This window comes from Meles meles, chromosome 1, assembly GCF_922984935.1.
Source record: "Meles meles chromosome 1, mMelMel3.1 paternal haplotype, whole genome shotgun sequence".
Classification (NCBI taxonomy): Eukaryota; Metazoa; Chordata; class Mammalia; order Carnivora; family Mustelidae; genus Meles; species Meles meles.
This window is the reverse complement of record NC_060066.1, coordinates 63,435,032-63,456,530: the sequence shown is the minus strand read 5'-3', so window position 1 is coordinate 63,456,530 and position 21,499 is coordinate 63,435,032. Positions and strand designations below refer to the sequence as shown.

General features: G+C 40.5%; 1 protein-coding gene across 9 annotated transcripts in view; it reads right to left on the bottom strand.

Annotated features, from left to right (window-relative positions):
* NCOA2 (nuclear receptor coactivator 2) overlaps window positions 1–21,499 on the bottom strand; it is a 294,611-nt gene that overhangs the window by 114,117 nt on the left and 158,995 nt on the right. The gene's annotated exons all lie outside the window — the stretch shown is intronic.

Below are 21,499 nucleotides of genomic sequence, written 5' to 3'. Positions count from 1 at the left end.
ATGTTGGGGTTTGTGTGTGTACTCACTAACATTCAGGAAACACTTACTATGAGGTTGAGCACTTGGCACACATCTTCTTGCTAAAAAATCCCCACTTTTATGTTTTTATACATGAGTCCACACACACTCTCTTTCTCACCTTGCAGATCACCTAAACTCTCTGACCTGTTTTCATGACTCATTTGCCCAAGTGATACGGATAATAAGTGACAGGTCAGGAGTCAAACTCAGGTATAATTGTAATAATGTAATTGTAATTATAATAACTATCATTCACTGAGTACTTCCTAGCTTGGCAGGTGCTCACTATGGACACTATGAATACTTCAGTGCTTATAACCACCTAGGTTAGCCCCATTTTACAGATGAGGAAATGGAGATACAGATAAAGCAACTTGACCAACGCCACAGTTAGGAAGTTTTAGAGCTTATAAGTGAATCCAAACACTTCCTCATTTCTTAACCACTGCAATGTGAGTGCTGAGGTTCCTGTATTTTGATACTTTCACTAAAGAGAGAAACTAATATATATTATAGAAAGCAGTATATTTTACTTTGATCACCAGTGAATACATAATTTGAAAGTATTTTTGTTCTTGCTAAAAATCTAACATTATTACTGCAAAATGCAAAATATTTCTTTCTACAAAGAACATACATACTTTGGAATCATCTGTCTATCCACTCAGTACCTGATGAATGCCCCAGGTACCACTGCAGGCATTGGAAACAGGGCCATGAAAAAAACAAAGTCCCTGTCCTCCTGAAGCTCACATTCTAGTGCAGAGAGGAAATCATTCCTCAGCTCACAAGCAATTACTCCCTGAAGGGAAATGAACTAGTATTGTTATTACTGAATTTATTATGAAGTTATTGAAATAACAAAACCAGCTAGAAATTTTCTCTGGCACACTAAGAAGGCTGAGTTTCATTCGAAACAGTAAAAACCTTCTTTTCCTATAGAACAGAAATAGCAATTGGTTGACTTTAAAAGTCACGTATCAAAAGCAATGATAAAAATGACACCTTCTACCTTTAATCATTTTGTTTTGGCTTTCAACATAAAAATAAACACCAGACTATCCCTCTCCACTGGAGTTTTGAACTGATATTATTAAGGCACTGTCTACTCATTCTTTGTCTAAAACACATCTAGAAATTGTAGAGAATCTGATTTTTTAACAGTGCTTATGAGGTATATTTTTCTTATTTTTCCTATTACAGTTGCGTTGCATATACTTACTTGACAGTGATTTTTGTCCATTAGAGTTTTTCAAAGCATTCATCCTCGTGTTTAAGAAGCATGTGTGTCTTTTCAAACTCATACTTAGTTACATAATAGTTGATTAAATGATGTAACAAGCAGTGGCACAAGCCAGTCTACATAAGAAGCCCACTGGGTTGCAGTAAGGCGTCACTGCTGGATATGGAGTGCTGCAGGCTCTCAGGGCGGATGTACAGAGGGGAGCACAGAGCATGTGATTGTTGTAGCCCATTAGTCCCAACGGAGGCTGATTAAGAAACTCAGAATTCATGCAAAGGTAACGCAACGGCGAGGCCATTCAGTCATTCAACACGTATTATTGAAGGGTGCCCTGCCACGGTTCTACATACTGGGGGCTACCACAATGAACGAGACAGACCAAGTCTTATCTGTGACTCTTACGTTCTAATAAGAAAGTGGAGAGGCGGGGCGCCTGGGTGGCTCAGTGGGTTAAAGCTTCTGCCTTTGGCTCAGGTCATGATTCCAGGATTCTGGGATCAAACCCCACATCCGGCTCTCCGCTCAGCAGGGAGCCTGCTTTCTCCTCTCTCTCTGCCTGTCTCTCTGCCTACTTGTGATTTCTATCAATCAAATAAATATACAAAATCTTAAAAAAAAAGAAAGTGGGGAGGGAAGAAATAGTAAAACAAATAAACATTTACTTTATCCGATACTGACTAGCACTTTAAGGAAAAGTAAGGTAGGGTTAGCATAGAGCACAGTGTAGACTTTTAAATGAGTGGTCAGGAAAGTTCTCTTTTGACAGAGGGACATCGGGGCAAAGACCTTTCTAACAGACCTCTAAGATTCATAACACAATTTATTACGCAACCATGAAAAGCTGGACAATGTACAGTGGCTCAGAGCACATCCTCTGCTGTCCACTCCGGTTTGGAATCCGGGAATATCACCTATTAGTTATGTTAATTATGTTAATTAAGCTCTTTGAACTTAAGGATCTTCATTTCCTCAAGAAAAAAATAAAAGCCATCTTTTTTTTTAAAGGGTAAGTACTACCTTCTTGTGAAAAATTTTTTTTTAAGATTTTATTTATTTGTCAGAGAGAGAGCAAGAGCAGGGAGAGCAGCAGGCAGAAGGAGAAGCAGACTCCCCGTTGAGCAGGGAGCCCAATGTGGAACTCTATCCCAGCACACTGGGATCCTGACCTGAGCTGAAGGCAGATGCTTAACCGCTTAACCGACTGAGCCACCCAGGCACCCCAATACCCATCTTTTTAAGTTTGTTGAGACCCAGAGCTGTTAAAAGGCATACAACAGTGACTAGCGCCTAGCAAGGGCTTATTTAATAAATGTAAGCTATTATAGGTTGAATTTGATAGGATGTAAATGTTTATGAAATAATTTAAGCTGATGGTGAGAACAGATGGAGAAGAAGATTAATTTATAGAAAAAACTAGAGGAAAATTCATCAAATAATAGCAGTTAAATTGTTTTGATGGGTACTTTGGCTGTAATTTTCTCTTCTCCAAATTTCCTTTCATTAACACATCAGAATTCTATGAGTTAAAAAAAAAAAAAAGGAGGGAGGGAAGAAAAAAAAAGGGAAGAAGAGGGAGGGGAAGGTGAGGAAGGTAAGGGAGAAAGAAGGGAAGACTTTGAAAAGGGAGGGAGACGGGAAAGGGGAAAAGGGAAAGGGGTAAGGGGAGGAACAGAAGGAAGGGAGGAAGAAGGGAAGGGGAAGAAAGAGAAACTTGGCTGTATTGCTGGTGGGGGTGTGTTGGGGGAACAGATCAGAAAGAAATTTTTTAAATAATCAGTTTTCTGGAATGAAAATTACAAATGCACAAGTTCTTTACATGCATATTTTTGGAAAGAATATTGAATAAACTGAAGTAAGCCTACCTTATAGTAAGAGAAAGACAAAGACTGCCCCAAATCAATGAAATAAGAAACTGACCTTCATTTAAATGAAATCTGAGGTATAAATTACTTCCTTTAATAAAAGATATCCCACAACTTTCGAGACTACTAAAATGATCTTACAACCAACATAGGCTTCTCCAAATTTATTTCTATGTAAGAAAGATGGAAGCTCTTGGTCATTTTGGACTTATCATTTATTCTCCTTAACTTCAGGAACTTTCTCATATTTTCTCATATTCTCTCTCCTACTGATGTGACTCTCTTAAAGCAAGAAAAATGCCCACATCATAAGAGCCTTCCAGCAAAGGTAACTAAATTGCTCTTCTTCCTCAGGAAAATCCTATCCCTTAAGCTCAGCTGAAAAACCATCCTCTTTATGAAGGCTTCCTGGATTCCAGCAGGAAAAATGAAAGGCTCCCTTCTACTTTTCCTCTAGCTCAAGGTGCATAAAACTAAAACCACACTTCTCTCTCTTGCATCGTTAGCTGCTTCCCTCTGGAGAGGGTCCAGGGCACTCTCCCGGCGGCAAGCTCAGCCAGCTACCTCCCACCGCAGTCTCTGGGTGCCACAGATGAGACCTGGGATACTCACTCTTTCCTGCCTTTTCTCATTCTCACTCATTTTAACTCCAGACTTTCTTGGGAGTTCTTTATCTCCAATCAAAAAGGAAAACAAAGTACAGGCAAAATATGTCAGCACATCCCAGGGATAAAGTATTAGGAACCAAGTTCAGTGCTTGTGCTTAGAGGGAAAACTAGCACAGGGCGACAAGCCCCTTTGGCAGTTTAAAATATGTTTCCTGACTAGGGTAAAACCTGTGTGAGAAGGCTCTCTGAAGTATTTTTTTTTTTTTTCCTCTGTTCTCTACCACTCTTCCACAAGAGGGGAAAGTGAGCAAGGAGGAAAACTTGGTTTGATGGGAGGACCTCTGAATCATTTTCTCACCATACCAATTCCTATAAACTTTCTTTCAGTCGCATCGTTACAATAACTCTGAACACTACTTGCTGTGAGGCAGCGGTTGCCATTATAAATAGAAAAGGGCAGCTCCAGATTGACAGCCCCGGCCCCCATCCAATTTGGTTTAAAAAAAAAAAAACCAAATTAAGCATTTTTACCTGCAAATAACATACCCACAGAATCATTTACTGAGAATTACTAGAATGTAGAAAGTTATTTATAAGAATCATTATTCTGAAAACATTTTTTAAATAAAGTTGGCATCTAAAAATATGAACCAAAACACTATTTTTTTTTTCCTCTCTCAAATGTTGGATCTCAACTGCTGAAACTGACCATATTATAGTAATTGATAGGAGATTTATGTTTCGGTTCAAGTTTCAAACCTGGGATACACAGCTTTCAGAAGTACCATCGTATTGTTATTATTTTGACTATGTGCAATAGAGTGTTCAATTATCTGACCTCAGGACCCGAGGCCAGGGAGCCTTCAGGTTTTGAGGACTTTTGAAGAGGACAGAGTTGTCCTGGAGAGTTGTAAATGGAGGGTTTTCTCCCTTTAATAACTTCAGATGGAGAGTTATGGTATTCTGTAGAACTATAAATATAATTGGACTCAAGAATGGTAGCTTCTAATTACCTACTGGGTAGTTTATAGAATTCAGACCCAAATTAGCTTAAAGTGTGTTTCAAATAATAATAACTTAAAGGACTAAATAAATAGCCTAGAATAGACACTGGAAAGATTAAAACCAACTCCCACTAGAGAATGTGGTGTTCTCTACCTTTTTTTTTCATTAGTCCTACAACGTGCGAATAACTGTTCTGTAAGACCTACACCTGTGGATAAAGATTTGTAAGACAGCTACATCTTATTTAACCCTAACAGGCAAGCAATAAACTTGAAATGACACTTACAAGAAATTAAGATAATTACTTGACACATCAGAGACAGCTAACTATATCATATTCCTTTTGTCTGGTCCAAAACCAAAAAAGGGTTAAGAATTCATGCTGAAACCCAAACCGTGGCAGCAGTTGGGCTGACAACGTGGAGGAAATTCAGCTGGCTCTCAGTGCTATCATGACATACCACGTGTGTCTACATAACACAGGCATATGATTTCTTTAGTTTGGTGTCTTGTTTTAGGCCAATGTTTCAAAACCTAGAGGGATGACTGTTACTTAGGACAAAAACACACTTGGTCCTGGAGAAATACATTTCATATGAGATTAAGTTTCTAATTAATACAGGTAGGTCTCTTTTTGGTATTAAAAATATAACCTAAATTATAGGGTTTTAATTTAAAAATCTATTTGCATTTCTTTCCTTCTGATGTTCAACTGTACTAATAATTACTGAGTAAGCTGCTACGGGCAAATTACTGTGTTCTACGGACAAGGCAGTACAATTACTGAGTAAGAAACTCAACTTAGTCTCAAGAAAGCAAAGATTTAGGAGGAAGAAACAAGAATGGAATTACCAGAATCCAGTATATATAAGAAATACGAAGTAGTACTAAGGAGAAAATTGCTTCTTGTTGTGGGGAGCCGTGGTGAGGGTTTTATGAACACCTGAGCTGGGTTTGGAAGAGTGGGCACAATTTTCCCAAGTGAAGCTGGGGTGGGGGTGTTGGGGCAGGAGATAGGAGCAGAGCGCCTGCTACAGCTAATGGAAAACAAGGCTGGGCCAGAGTTGCTGGTGACACACAGCACTAGGCCACTGGGGAGCTGATCTTTGTGTCCTCACCCACTCTCTCCCCCTCCTGGTGGGCTATCAGGCTCTGGAACTGTGGTCTGAAAGTGCTGCCCAGGAACGGTCACAAATGCAGAGTCTGGCTCTAGCCCAGCCCGAGGGAAGGCAGCTATGCTCACCACTATACCACCAACGCTGCACTAGCCCACCTGAGGGAATAAGGACCTCTGGGGGTGGCCTCTGGGGGGCGGCCAGCCCTCCACCAAGCCCCGCTGACAGTCCTTGGATGCTTGCTAAAGTTTACCACTGCCCTAAACTTCAGAGAGAGGGTTTCTCGCCCCATCAGTGACCTGAAATCCGACTAACTCCGAGTAATTATCTTCTTCCCTGAGGGAGAAGGAAAGGGACAGATAAGGCAGAGTACATTTTATTCATTGGATTCATTTATTCACCAGATATTTAGTAAGTGCGTACTTTGTAGAGTCAGAGGACAGAAAACCTCAAATGCCAGAATGAGTAGTAGTTCCTGCTGACTTCATAAACTAGGGGCACAACGAAAAGTTCTGAGCCAGAGGTGGTAAAGTCACAGTGACGCTAGAAAGACTGGCATGGTGGGGGCATAAATGACAGTTCTGGCAGCGGAGGGGGGAGGGGCTGAAGACCAGCCGACAGGAAACTGCTGCAGGCCACACCGTGTACGACTGCATTTATATGAACGCTCCAGAATTAGTAAATCCATAGAAACAGAAAGCAGATTAGTGGTTGCCAGGGGTTAAGGGGAAAGGGAAATGGGGGGTGACTCCTAATTAGTACAGGGTTTCTTTTCAGGTTAATGAAAATGTTCTGAATCTAGATGGTGGTGGCTATGCAATTTGTGAATCAACTAAAAACCACTGAATTGTACACTACAAAGGATGAGCTATATGTTCTGTGCAGGGAATCTCAGTAATGCTGTTATTCAAAACATGTAGAGAACAACAATAACAACAAGCCCCACGACTTTTAAGCCTGATGTTGATAACCCGGCTAATTTGTTGAACAGATAGGGGGTGGTCTGCAAATATTTAGAAAACACACTGGTGATTATTATGAGCAAGAATGACTTCTCCAACAACTCATCCCAAATGAATTTTGCTAAAGAGATTAAAGTAAGAATTTTAGGGCGCCTGTGTGGCTCGATTGGTTAAACTTCAGCTTTCAGCTCAGGTCATGATCCCAGGGTCCTGGGACCTGGGATCCCAGGCTCTTAGTTCTCCCTCTGCCTGCTGTTCCCCCTCTCTCTGCTTATCTCTCTCTCTCTCTCTCTGTGTCAAATAAATAAATAAATAAATAAATAATCTCTGCTTATCTCTCTCTCTGTGCTTATCTCTCACTCTCTCTGTGTGTCAAATAAATAAATAAATAAATAATCTTAAAAAGAAAAAAGAAAAAAAACTAAGAATTTTATTTTATTTTTTTATTAAAAGATTTATTTACTTGAGAGAGAGAGAGCATGAGAGGGGAGAGGGTCAGAGGGAGAAGGAGACTCCCCGCCCAGCAGGGAGCCTGATGCAGGACTTGATCCCAGGATACCAGGATCACAACCTGAAAAGGCAGTCGCTTAACCAACTGAGCCACCCAGGTGCCCAAGAATTTTACTTTAAAGATTTTATTTATTTATTTATTTATTTGACAGACAGAGATCACAAGCAGGCAGAGAAGCAGGCATAGAGAAAAGGGGAAGCAGGCTCCCTGCTAAGCAGAGAGCCCGATGTGGGGCTCGATCCCAGAACCCTGAGATCATGACCTGGGCTGAAGGCAGAGGCTTTAACCCACTGAGCCACCCAGGCGCCCCAAGAATTTTACTTTTATAAAAGTTTTATTAGTTTTGCTTAATAAAAGTGATATGTGCTTAGTATAGAAAATAAAAAATGCTAACGTGTAAAATTGCATGTAGTTCCACGACCCAGAGAATCACCATTAACTTAAAAACATTTCTTAGTATTTTAAGATGTATTGTGTATATATATCTATATACAATTAAGCACAAACTATAGATATACAATTTTATACACGCTTTTCTGTTACTGTTTTTACTGTGTTTACTGTTACACACTAAAAATTCTCCATGATATTAAATGTCTTCATAAACACTTTTTTAATGGCTCTATGCTATTCCATCATATGAAGATACCATAACATATTTATTTTTAAAGATTTTATTTGACAGAGAGTGAAGAGAGCACGAGCAAGGGGAGTGGCAGGAAGAGGGAGAGGGAGAAGCAGACTCCACAGTGAACAGGGTGCCCAACAACATGGGGCTCGATCCCACGACCCTGGGATCATGACCTGAACAGAAGGCAGACGCTTAACTAACTGAGCCACCCAGGTGCCCACCATAATGTATTTAATCATTTCCTATAGTTAATTATTAAGATTGCTTCCATTTTTTACTATTATAAATAATACTGTAATAAAAACCTTTTATATAAATACTGATCCATATTTCTGATTAACAATAATCAATAATCTCTGGGGCGCCCGAGTGGCTCAGTCATTAAGCGTCTGCCTTCGGCTCAGGTCATGATCCCAGGGTCCTGGGATCCAGCCTCACATCCGGCTCCCTGCTCAGTGGGGAGTCTCTTTCTCCCTCTCCCTCTGCAGCTCCCCTCCGCTCATGTTCTCTCTCTCAAATAAATAGAATCTTAAAAAAAAAAAAATTTAAAAATTTAAAAAACAATAATCAATAGTCTCAATATAACAGTCTCAGAAATGTGATTGCTAGATCAAAGGGTGTGACTGTATTTAAGTCTATTTATGGGCATTATCAAGTTGTTTTCCAAAAAAGCTGTTATTAACTTACAATCACCTCAGCAGGGTATGAGAGTTCCCATTTCAGCAAAATACACAATAATAATAGGTATTATGATTTTTTTAACACACTCTAATTTGAAGATTATGGCATGACATTGTAATTTAAACTGATTACTAGGAATTGAATACCTTTAAAATGTTTACAAGAACTTCATTTCTATTTTGATAAAAGAATGCTGAGTCAGGGATACGGCACAGGGACATTATGTGCCAGTCCCCTAGGCATCTGACATAGTGTCACTGTGGAGATGAAAGAAAAATATGGGTTCCACTGGTGGTTCCCAAGGTTGGCTGCTAATGAATCACCCACAGAGCTTTTAAACGTATGGATTTCCTGTCCCCACCCCAGACCAACCACACCAGAATCCCTTGCAGAAGGACCCCAGGTGATCAGCCAAAGCCTGCCCAGTACTATCTGGAAAGGAAAGCAGAACTTAGAACTACAGGGATGGATGACAATGAAGAATCAGTCCAGGTTGTGGAATAACATTCTTGGCATTAATTAACTGGTTATTATAAACAAAGAGAAGTTCTCCAGTCAAGTCTGGTTTATTTTTTTTAATCAGTGACTCAAAAAAAAAAAAAAAAAACAAACAAAAAACCCAAACTATCTATTCATCAGATAGGCAGATGACACGAAACACAGCTGTCATGTGTGATAACAAGATGACATTTAGGGAAAATCTAAGTATTAGCAGTCCAGAATAAAAAGTCCAAACCAGCATGATGACACTATACTACATACCTTTGTATTAAAATAATGGGAATACATGCAAAAACAAGTACATAAAATAAAATTTTAAATTTTAAAACAGAAAAAGGAAAACCCCTCACAATCTTTCTATTCTAGTGTATTTGGTATTTGAATATGAGCAAAGATGAAACTACTCTCACATTTGGTCACCACTCATTATTCTTAATCTAACCTGTGCTTCTTCCCTAATACAACCTCTAACAATTCTACTCCACCCTACATCTCTCCCTGTGCCTTCTGAAGCCCTTACTCTGTGGTAACAAATTCCCCTACACCCTTGACCCGATTACAGAGTATGGAGCTACTTTGGCTCCCCTGCTGGGCCTCCTGTAGTCCATTCCAGAAGCTGCCCATTCCCTCATTACACACATACTTGGGGGAGAAGGTGGGGTCATACTCGCCACACTCCTCAGAGCAGCTATTAGGTCACAGCTGTAGTACAAGAGTTACCTTGCATAAAGATCTGGTTCTTTGAAACCCATGTTATAAAACACCCTCTATCTGTGTTCAAGTCGGAGATTTACCAACATGCCTCTCAATCCTCCACGTTTACTGAAAAGCTTGAGCTTTCCTCTTCAGCCCAAATAGGTCATCATCCTGGGTGATTTCAAAGTCTGTGTGGATGAGCTGATACCCATTCTCAGAGGTCCTCGTCTGTCTCAGCTCCAACAACGTTCACCTCCATTTCACTTTAGCCACTACCTCCTACGATCATACCCTGAGTCTTGTCACCACCCAGAATTGTTGCCACTTGAATGCCACTTTCCCCCACCATCTCCCAGCACACTAGATTTCTTACTGTCTTCCTCCTCAATCACCGGTCTTCCATGTACAAGGAACCCTAGTCCCTTGGGCCTTGCACTCACCCCATTTCCTCCCTAGCTAGCTGCAACTACCACCAGCCCCTGGGCACCCTCAGTTCCCTTTCACACTTCTCCTCTCCCAAGATTCACTCTTCAAAACTTAATCCCAAGATTTCTCTACTCGTGGAAGTGGCACTGACACAGAAAATCATACAGCTAAGGGGCAGAATAGCCCCACAGACATTTTAAGGCTTTCTAAACTTGACTTGGACCCATAGTCCTGCCTGCCAACCCTTTTATTTGTTCTCAAGTCAGCTCCTTCTATTTATGCCAACAATTATTTCTAGCTTTTACCACTTCAGCAAATAGCTGTTCAATTTGACTTTACTCAACTTCCCTTCCTCCTCCTCACAAAGATATTCACTGCTATCTTCATCATCATTCCTGGTGTCTCAGAGGATGCGTGATCCCTCCTCTTGTAAACACCAACATTCCAACCCCGTCTCCTACTTCCTTCCACATCTTCTCCAAGACTTTGCTACCAAGCCTCTTTTTGCCAAAATTTCTACCTCCTCCTCTCTCCTTTAACCTATAAGCACACTCAGGTCATTTCCATCCTAAAAAAACCCCATGCCCCTGAGCCTGAATCCTTCTTTAGCAACTGTTCAATCTCACATTGTTTCTTCATAACCAGACCTGCCCAATGACTATAGGTCTGTGGTCCCTTATCCAAAACACTTGGGGGGCCAAAGAATTTAGAACCCAGATAGACAGATACATGTTAATCTTAGGAAGAGAACATGGGGCATACACCATCTATCACAATATCCCCACAGGGGCCTGCGGAAACATTCTGTAATCGAATTCAATATTATTTCTGCAGTGAAATGTATGAATATTCACACCAACTGGGACAAATGAAGATTACAAATCATTTCACATCCATTCAGGTCAGGTTTTACTGCCAAATGAGTTATAAAAACCTTTCCATTTTCAGAGTTTGTTCAATTTTGAGATTCAAAATAAGGGAATCTAGGCCTGTGGTTTATTCCAATTCCCTTCCACTCACTTCAGGATCCAAAACAATTACATTTCTTTCCCCGCCACTCTATCAAATATGGCACCCCTAGCCTTCCACAACATTCACATGCAAACCTGCAGGACTCCATGGCACACCGTGTGTGATGTTCGCCTTTCTGCTGGGTTTGCCTGTCGGGATGACATCCCCCCAGGGGCCCTCCTCAATCTCTCTATTCCAAGGCTTCCACAGCAAAGAACTCTTCATAGGTCCTCCTCCTACAGGGCTTCATTATCCTCTTCCCATCTCTTTTGTGGGTCGTCCCCTTTGCAGGTATCCAGACCTCCATCTCAGCCAACCATCCCATCGGCTGTTTCCTCCTCCTCCTCCTCCTCCTCCTCCTTCTTTTTCAAAGACTGATTGATTGATTATTCATTCATTTATTTTTAAGTAGGCTCCATGCCCAGTGGGGAGCCCGATGCAGGGCTTGAACTCAAAACCCTAAGATTAAGACCTGAGCTGGGATCAAGGACTAGGCACTTAACCAACTGAGCCACCCAGGTGCTCCTTTAAAAATTATTTTCAACAGCTCTACTGAGGTATAATTCACAAGCCACAAGATTCACCCCCCCCTTTTTTTTTTTTAAAGTTTTTTAATTGACGTAATCGCTACATCCAATGTAGGGCTCTAACTCATGATCCAGAGATAGAAAGAGGCATGCTCTACTGATTGAGCCAGCCAAGCACCCCCAAAATTCACTTTTTTAAAAAAATATTTTATTTATTTGACACAGAAAGAGAGAGAGATCACAAGTAGGCAGAGAGACAGGTATAGAGAGAGGGGGAAGTAGGCTCCCTGCTGAGTAGAGAGCCCAAGACGGGGCTCAATCCCAGGACCCTGAGATCATGACCTGAACCGAAGGCAGAGGCTTAACCCACTGAGCCACCCAGGCATCCCATCCTGTCAAAATTCACCCTTTTAAAAACATGTAGATTGCATGATTTTGTCTAATCACATAATTTTGCAACGATCACATCTAATTCTGTAAAATTGCATCACCCCAAAAGGAAACCCCATACCCATTATGCAATTACTATTCATTCCCTTCTCACCCATGCCTTAGCATTCACTGATCTCCATTCCCTGTCTCTGTGGATTTGGTCTAATCTGGACATTTCGTATAAATGGGCTCACATAATATGTGGCCTTCTGTGTATCTTCAAGTTTCTGCAATACTGCAGCACATATCAGTAATTTATTCCTCTTTATGGCCAAATATTACAGTGTATGAATATGCCACTTTTTATTGATCTACTCCTCACTGACGGACATTTGGGTTTCTACTTTTTGGATTAGAAATAATGTTGCTATGGACATTTGCATGCAAGTTTTTGCAGAGACATAAGCTTTCAGTTCGCTTGGATAAATATCTAGGAATCAAAGTGGTGAGTAATATGGTAACTCTATGTTTAACTTTTTAAGGAACTGCCCAACTGCTTTCCAAAGTGGATACACCATTTTAGTTTTCCATTTGTCATGTTCAAGGGTTCCAGTTTCTCCATATCCTCATCCACACTTAATATTTTCCTTTTTTTTTAAAAATTATCACCATCCTATTTCATATGAAATAGTACCTCATTGTTGGGTTTCACCTTCTTTTCCCTAATGACTAATGATGTTTAGCACATTTTCATGTGCTTACTTGGCCACTGTGTATCTTCTTTGGAGAAATGTCTACTCCGAGATTGGTCTATTTTAAAATTAGGTTCTACAGTGATTCCTAGTACCACTTTGAAGTTATAAACTCTTCTGAGAATGGGATCAAAGCCAAAACGTGAAACCACAGATATACAAAACAAAGCACACAATTCTCCTAAGAAGTCACTAACCCATGAAGACCATTTTATGGGTCTTCCAGATTAAGTACCCTTATTCTGTATCACAGGTTCTCAGCCATAACCACGTATTTAAAGATCACTTGGGGAGCTTTTAAAAAATACAACATTACCACATGATCCAGCAATTCTACTTCTGGGTTAAATACTGCAAGAATTAAAAGCAGGGACTTAAACAGATACATATACATTCATAGTACTGGCAGCATTATTCACAGCAGCGAAAAGATGGAAATAACCCAAATGTCCATCAACAGATGAATAAACAAAATGTGTACACACATACAATGGAATATTATTCAGTCTTAGAAAGGAATAAAATACTGGCACATGCCACAACATAGATGAACCTTGAAAACATTACACTAAGTAAAAAAAGTCAGACACAAATGGCCACATACTATGATTTCACTTTTAAGAGGCACCTAGAATAATCAATTCACAGAGACAGAAGGTAGAACAGAAGCTACCAGTGGCTGGGAGGAAGGGGGAATGAGGAGTTATTGTTTAATGGGTACAGAGTTTCTGTTTGGGATGATTAAAAAGTTCTGGAAATAAACAACATTGTGAACATACTTAATGTTACTAAACTGTGCACTTATAAATAGTTAAAATGATAAATTTTAAGTTATGCATATTTTATCACAATCTAAAAAACACATATGGACAAAACAAAACAAAGAGGACATAAAACAAGATGACCAGAACACCACTCCAGACCCATTAAATCTTTGATGTGCAGTCCGACCATGAGTATTTTGCTTAAAAACTCTCCAGTCAATGTCCAAATCGGGCTAAGAACTTCAGCTTAATACTCCCCACAGTGGTATCACCTATTTCCATGGTTTCCCAGATCTTTCTTTCCAGCCTTGAGCCCTCAAAGCTTCCACCTCAAAATCCAACTCACCAAGTCCATCCGTTCCTTCTCTGCACCCCAAAATTGCCTCAACCTGGAAGAGCGACTGTGCACTGAACATCATCTTTAAGTTTCTGCATTCTTCCCATCAAATCATCAACAACGTGACTTTGCCTCATAAACAGTCTCCCCTCTTGTCACTATGATAATCATTACAGCTTTGAGCTCAGCTCGTCACCGCTTCTTACCTGGATTATCTCACTTAAGTTTCCTTACCTCCAGATTACTGCCCTTCTCAAAACCTTCAGTAGACTCTCTTCTTCCAAGAGGAAGTCTGTGCTGCCTCAGATGTCACATGTCTTGGGATCTAGCCCTTGCCTATTTCTCCAGGCTCCTCTCCCACCCTATTCTGTTTGACCCGGTAATGTAAACTGTCTATGGTTCCTCACCTACTACATTACTATGTACTTGTCATCTCTTCCCTGTGTCTTCCCCCTTTGGGCTGATTACCTCTCATCTTTTAGAACCAGCCCACATGGCCCTCTCCCCAAGATTAAATTCACTTCTTCTTTTAATAGCCTATATATAACTCTACCATTAACCACGTATAGCGTAATTACTTATGTCTTTTTCACTACCCAATTTTAAGCTCCTTGAGAGGCAGAGACTAAGTATGCTTCATCTCTTTATCCTAGGCCCTTATCAGAATGCCTGACATAGAAGCCCTTAAAGTTCACTGGATAAATTGTTTTACAAACTGCTACTGAGTATAAAAGTTACTTCGCCAACACAGGTAACCTCACTGAACATTTGCTATACCTGCACTATTACCGGTATTATTTTATTTGATCCTTACAAAAACCCTCGGAAGTCATTATTATTACCATTCTCTGAAGCCCAGAAAAATAAAAAAACACATTCAAAGTCGAATACAAGTCAAGAGATAAGTGAAATGGGGACTACAGTCTGAGCTGCTGACTCTAGAGCCTACCTGAAATACGCAGCCTCTTTACCTAATGAAGACGCAGGTCTTCGTACCTGTGTATGTCTCATGTCCTCTAACAGATACTGTTTCAGTGTTTATCACCATGGTTATTAAGATATAATCTTAGCATACAGTTCTATATCTTTTAAAATTTAAGAAAACTTAAGCAGGTTCCTCCATAGTCTTCATAAACGGCATGGTAACTACGCACAAAAAGAAGGGCAGAATCTTGCAATGAGATGGGGGGGAAAAAGGATCAACTGTTTGAAGTTCTAAACTGGGGAAACCATGATGATGATCACTTAGGTGAGGATGAGCAGGAGATTTTTATTGATTGCCAGTTTAATGTGAATCAACCAAATGATTTGATCCTAGAAATAAAATAGCAAATGTACTCTTAGATTGCAAGAATAAAGGCAAAATTAAAAATCTGCAATTCACTTAGAAGCACGAGATTCTATGTTGCTCCAGAAGTGAGAAATAACAGGTTCATAGGGAATTTAGTCAGTGAACAGACACTAAGAACTTATTTAAACAAGCGTGTGTGTGTGTGTACGTTAAACTACTGGGGAAATGAAACATGCATAAGAAAACACACCAAGCATGCTGAAGGGATATCTCACAGAGAAAAGGTGTTTAAGGTGTTTGGTAATTATTAAGTATTAGACATTGTACTAGGCACTGCATCATTTAATTTAATTCACAGGGTTTTACAAAGCAGATATCATCCCCTGTTTTACAGAGAAACCAAATTCAAGGAAGTCAAATGACTTGTCCGAAGTCTCAAAGCTTGTATGTTAAATCGCTAGGTTTCAAACCACGCTCTAACTGCAAAGTCCATGCTCTTTCCACACTTACTCATGCTCTCTAATTACAAGCCATTAAACGGGGGTGCCTGGGTGGCTCAGTGGGTTAAAGCCTCTGCCTTCGGCTCAGGTCATGATCTCAGGGTCCTGGGGTTGAGCCCCGCATCAGGCTCTCTGCTCGGCAGGGAGCCTGCTTCCTCCTCTCTCTGCCTGCCTCTCCGCCTACTTGTGATCTCTGTCTGTCAAATAAATAAATAAAATCTTAAAAAAAAAAGCCATTAAACGACTATTACTTGTGATCTCTGTCAAATAAATAAATAAAATCTTTTTTAAAAAGCCATTAAATGACTATCTCAAAATATATAGCAGGAGAGTTGTCAGGTGATGGTACAAGAAAATGATCTAGGTAAAATATTGCTAGAAAAAAGATGAACACATCACCCTCAAAGTTTGTGGAATGTCTATCCATGGGGATCTTCAACTGTAACATCATGAAAGGGACAGAGAGTTTGTACCAGAACTGCCACATGGGATTGGCACTGGCACACGTTGTTAATTACTGACCTTCCAATGTGAACTGACCAACCAACAGAGGATCCAAAAGCTGAAGACCGTACAATGCTATGCTAGGAACGAATGAGGTTTTGTTCTCTCCTCTTGGTATCACCAAGGAAACACAAACTTTTCTCTTCCCTGAATTTCCTTTTGAGTTCTCATGTCACAGTGATATGCCCCTCTGCGATCTGTTCATTTCCAGCCCGCAGACTAATTCCACAACCTTCACGTACCAAATGTAACTACAGTGAACACAGTGCATCACTTGCCTGAACCACAAAGTATTGCTGAACTTGGGTGGTTTGACATTTAGGATTATGCCAGGACCCCACAAACTCAACTGTGCCCCAATTTATCTCTACACCCACAGCCCTCTCCTTGTATACCAGTGAAAATCTGCTTTTTGTGGCAATAATTGGGTCAATTTCTCTCACTTTGGTACATTGTGCTCACAATGACCCCTATACAAGAAACAACTTCCTGTTTACATCTGTTACCTTGTCTTTCTTCCTACTTAATCCTAGGTGCCCTGATAACATATCCAACCAAGTACATTAGAAAATTATGTTCCAGAATCTAATTCCAACTGTCTGAAGGTTACCTGGGAGTTGAAAGAATCTGGAGGTGACGAAAGATCCGATCAGAGAAGCCAGAAGGGGCCTCTGGAATGGGTCACTGTAGGAATTCTGTTTCTACCCTGGCAGAGGTAGCTGTATGTTAACTTGGCAATGGGTAACTCTGATAATAAACAAACAGACCAGTTTCATCTACATGAACGACTACACTCTACAAACAACCAAGAAGAAAAGTCAGGGAACTGAAATCAGCCTTCTAATATCTGATGTGAAGAAACACAAGGCACAGAGTCCCGTAGATGGTCTCTGTATATGTCACGTAGCACCAGACTCTACCGTGCTCTGCTCTGGACCTAACAAGCATGTCCACACCCCTTCCTAAAGACCCTCAGGAGACTCTTCCAAGGCTGCTTTTATCCAGCTCCTCCCCCAGAAGACACCACCCCAGTATCATGAGGCACTCGACGCAGGTGTCCCATCTACAGGCTGCCCAGTGGTCTACTGGAGTGATCTGGCACCCAAGTTCCTTCCAGGCAAAGATAAGGGTGATCACTCGAGTCTAACAGATTCTCAGCCTGTGGAATATAGGAGGGCTGTTCGTGGGCAGAGAGAGAAGTTGAAAAGACACAAAGAAGGAAACCACAAGATAATACAGGCATATGGAGCGACGAAGGAGCCAAAGTTACAAAGCAGAAAAAAGATATGCACTGAGTTTGAAATGTTTGATTAGTTGGTGAAACAGAAGCAGCTGAAGCAGACGGAGAGCACCTTTGCCACCACAGTCAACAAATACATGGCGGTTCTCAGCCTTTCTTCACAGTAAATGGTATCACAGGCTCCGTTCCTCCAGATTCCAATATTCAGGCTGTCCGACAGATTCAGAAGCAGGGGAATTTGTAGACCAGGGGCTGCAACTCCACCCCTCCCACCGAAGACAAAAGCCCTACTGAGCATGACAGCTGTATTGAACTTCATCCCCCTCCTCAGCCCCCGAGGCAGAGAGAGTCTGGCTCATCTCTCGCTTTCATCGTTCAATCACTGTGCAACACATTGGGACAGGTGCTTAACCTCTCTGAGCCTCAGTTTCCATGTCAGTAAAATTCAGAAATAATAATCACTTCCTAAAGTTTGTATGAAAACTAAATGCAATCAACTATGTAAGTGCACAGCCTGATGCACAGAAATTGCCTCCTGAAAGAGAGCCAGCTGCCTTTATTAACAGTCATTATTATCTGAACTACTTGGCTCGTTGTAGGTACTCCACAAATAGCACTTCCTATTTGAACAAAGTGATACTGCCTGCCTGCTTCAATTCTTACACTGCAGAAGGAGTATTCCTTCTGCCGTATCCTCAGGGCCACATTTTTCGCATTGTTGTGCTCTTTATTGGTGACTTTCCCTGTTTCAAATGGCCTCCACACATAGTGAAGTGAGGTCTAGTGTTCCCAAGCACAAGAGTCTGTGATGCGCCTTATGGAGAAAATGCGAGTGTTAGATAAGCTGCATCCAGGCCCAAGTTAGAACACTGCTGGTGAAGTCTTAAATGTTAATCTATGTTAAAGAAGGTGTATTTAACAGAAACACACTTAAAATAAAGGTATGTATTAATCGAATAACTAAAATGTCATGACCAGAGACACAGAGAAACCGAACTCTATTTTCCCTAGAAGCAATGGCTCCGCATTCACTAATTCACTGTTTGCCATGACTTTATAGAACGTAACTCCCCCGAATAATGAGAGTCAGCTGTAGTTTTCATTAAATGTAGAACATGGGACAATGTCTGCAGGTGCCAGTGTTTGGGGGCGGGGGGCAGCCATGAATCTAGAAGGGTAGAGGGAGATCATGAAAGGGCCTTCTATTCCCTGCCAAGGAATGTGGACATCAAATTGCTGGTTACTTCTAATCTGGTTACAGATTAGAAGACAGTGGGCTTGGGAAGGGTCTATACTTTCCTGCTCATTAGCGTATCCCTTATGTCGGCACAGATGTATCAACTATGAGAAAGACTGCTACCTCACGCCACCTCCCTTTACACATGCTGTCCTCCTGGCTCAAAGCAAAAGAGAGGGCAGAAGACACCCTGAGCCACCAATTGTCTAATAGCCACACTGCAAGTCAAAAGAAACATCTGCAGTTAAATTTAGCAATATATTTTAACACATTGTATTCAAAATAGTATCTTTTCAACATGCAATCAATACTGTAAAAATTACTGAGCTATTTTACATTTTTTGGGGCAGTGTCTTCAAAATCTGAGTGCATTCTGCGGTCAAAAAACACTAGCCACATTTCAAATGATCAAAAGCCACTTGTGGCTAGCGGCTCCTATGATGGCCAGCAGAGGCTTAGAGTGCCCTGTAAATCCACCAGGGCCTGGTGATCATCTAAGAAGCAGCTCAACCTTCAACATCTCCACTAAGTGTCCCCTGATCAATCCTCTCCTCTCCTCACCCCCAGGGACAGTCGGTTATTCTTCTCCTGTACTAGTGAAGCCTCTAACAAAATCCTACACTAAACAGTTAAAGAAATGAGCAGGAGGATTTAAGTTCAAGAATGAAACTGGCTACTTTTGCATTTTTGAAATAAAATGGAGGGTACATCAAGGGAGACCAAAGACAAATGATAAAGCTATATCCATACTTTACTCTCCCACTCGCTCCCACTCAAATCCAATCTACAAGGATTTAGTAAGGTCCAGCCTTTTCTACCATGAATACTGACAAGAATGAGTGACATCACCTAGGAATAAATATGCCTGTTAGCTGTTAAAGTTTGACGAACCATAGGGATCCCCTTCCGAAAGACTATCCAGACGGGAACTCCTCTTTAAGGAATCTGTGTGGATACGAAATGACTTACAACAAATCTCAAGGCAACGGGTTATACTCCAGAGGTGTTTGTTCTCAGTGTCTGAATTCGAATTCTTTGTGGTTTTAATACCTGCGTGCTCCATCACAGCAATGTGGTGAGTAAAGGGCTCCACTTGCCAAAAAAAAGGGAAAGTAGCTAAGTAAGAAAATACGTGATACACATCTTTCAGATCCCACAACTCAGAACCTCTCCTCGCCACATTAATCTCATGGTAATTCACAGTCCATTTCTTGTACCCCGTACATTTCTCTCTGCTACCCCGTATTAATGCTCTCCTTCATATCGCCTTCCTCGAAAGCACATTTCTGCCTTAGCTGAGTTACTTTTCACGAACGTGTTTCTTTTCAGTGCAAACCAAACACCATTTGAATGATGTTTTCATCTTACATATTTGAAGTGAAACAGAAGTAAAACTCATCAAAGTACAAACACGGAGAAACAAAATCATTTCAGTCTTAACACAGTTCTCTCCTGTCCCTCTGTTCATCCTGTTCTCATTCCAGAATAAACCGGCAACACTACTTGAAACCAGTTACATAGTAATTCAGAGCACAGATTCTGAAGGCAAACTACCTGTTTGAATCCAACTCTACTACTTATTAAGCTGTGTGAGCTTGGACAAGTTACTTTACCTCTCTGTGTCTCTGTTTCCTCAACTGTGAAACACATACAGGATAGCACAGTGTTGCTATAAACACTAAATGATGGATGGAACGGGAGGGTATTATGCTCAGCAAAATAAGTCAATCAGAGAGGGACAGGTATCATATGATCTCACTGATTTGAGGAATTTGAGAACCAAGACAGAAGATCATAGGGGAAGGGAGGGAGAAATGAAGTAAGACGAAACCAGAGAGGAAGACAAACCATAAGAGACTCTTAATCTCAGAAAACAAACTGAGAGAGCTGTTGAAGGGGAGAGGGGTGGGAGGGTTGGGGTGGTTGGGTGATGGACATTGGGGAGGGTATGTGCTACGGTGAGCGCCGTGAATTGTGGAAGACTGATGAATCACAGACCTGTACCCCTGGAGCAAATAATACATTATATGTTAATTTTTAAAAAAAGACTAAATGAATATATGTGAGGTCCTTAGAACTATGCCTGGCACATAACAAGCTCCAAATGAAAGTTAACTTCATGATTAACAAAATCACTGTTAATTGTTTTGCTACTGTCATTTTCCTCATCACAGATGGGAAAGATAAAAGCCCACAAAATATTATCTTTAATAAACATACATAAAACTAACATTTTTGAAATTGGGTATTTTCTCACTTAAAATTCTCAAGCAGGAAAGCAAAAACTTGGAGCGGCCAATTAAAAAAACCAAAAGTTTCAAAAGTTCTTGTTATCCAAGAAAGTTTTTGCATAATATTTATTATTTATTTTGACTTGAATCTAAGGATTTAGACATAAAACATGAATTTTAAATACAAATCTCAGAGAGTGCTTTTACAACCCTTCATTCTAGCCAATTAATTTATTATTATGATTTGATTTGCTATCTAAAATGATGGAATCAAATGTCTAGCTTTTACTTAAAAATATTTCTCAACTCAGCTGGTTTTTAAAGAACAATTCATTCAATGTCAAAACTACAGCATCTGGTGTTTCTCACAAAACCTTTAAAAATAGATAAACAGTAATAACTAAGTTATCTTTACATTTAAAGCTAATGTAGGTCTATGCTATCCTATGTTAGTGATCATCATATTACAAG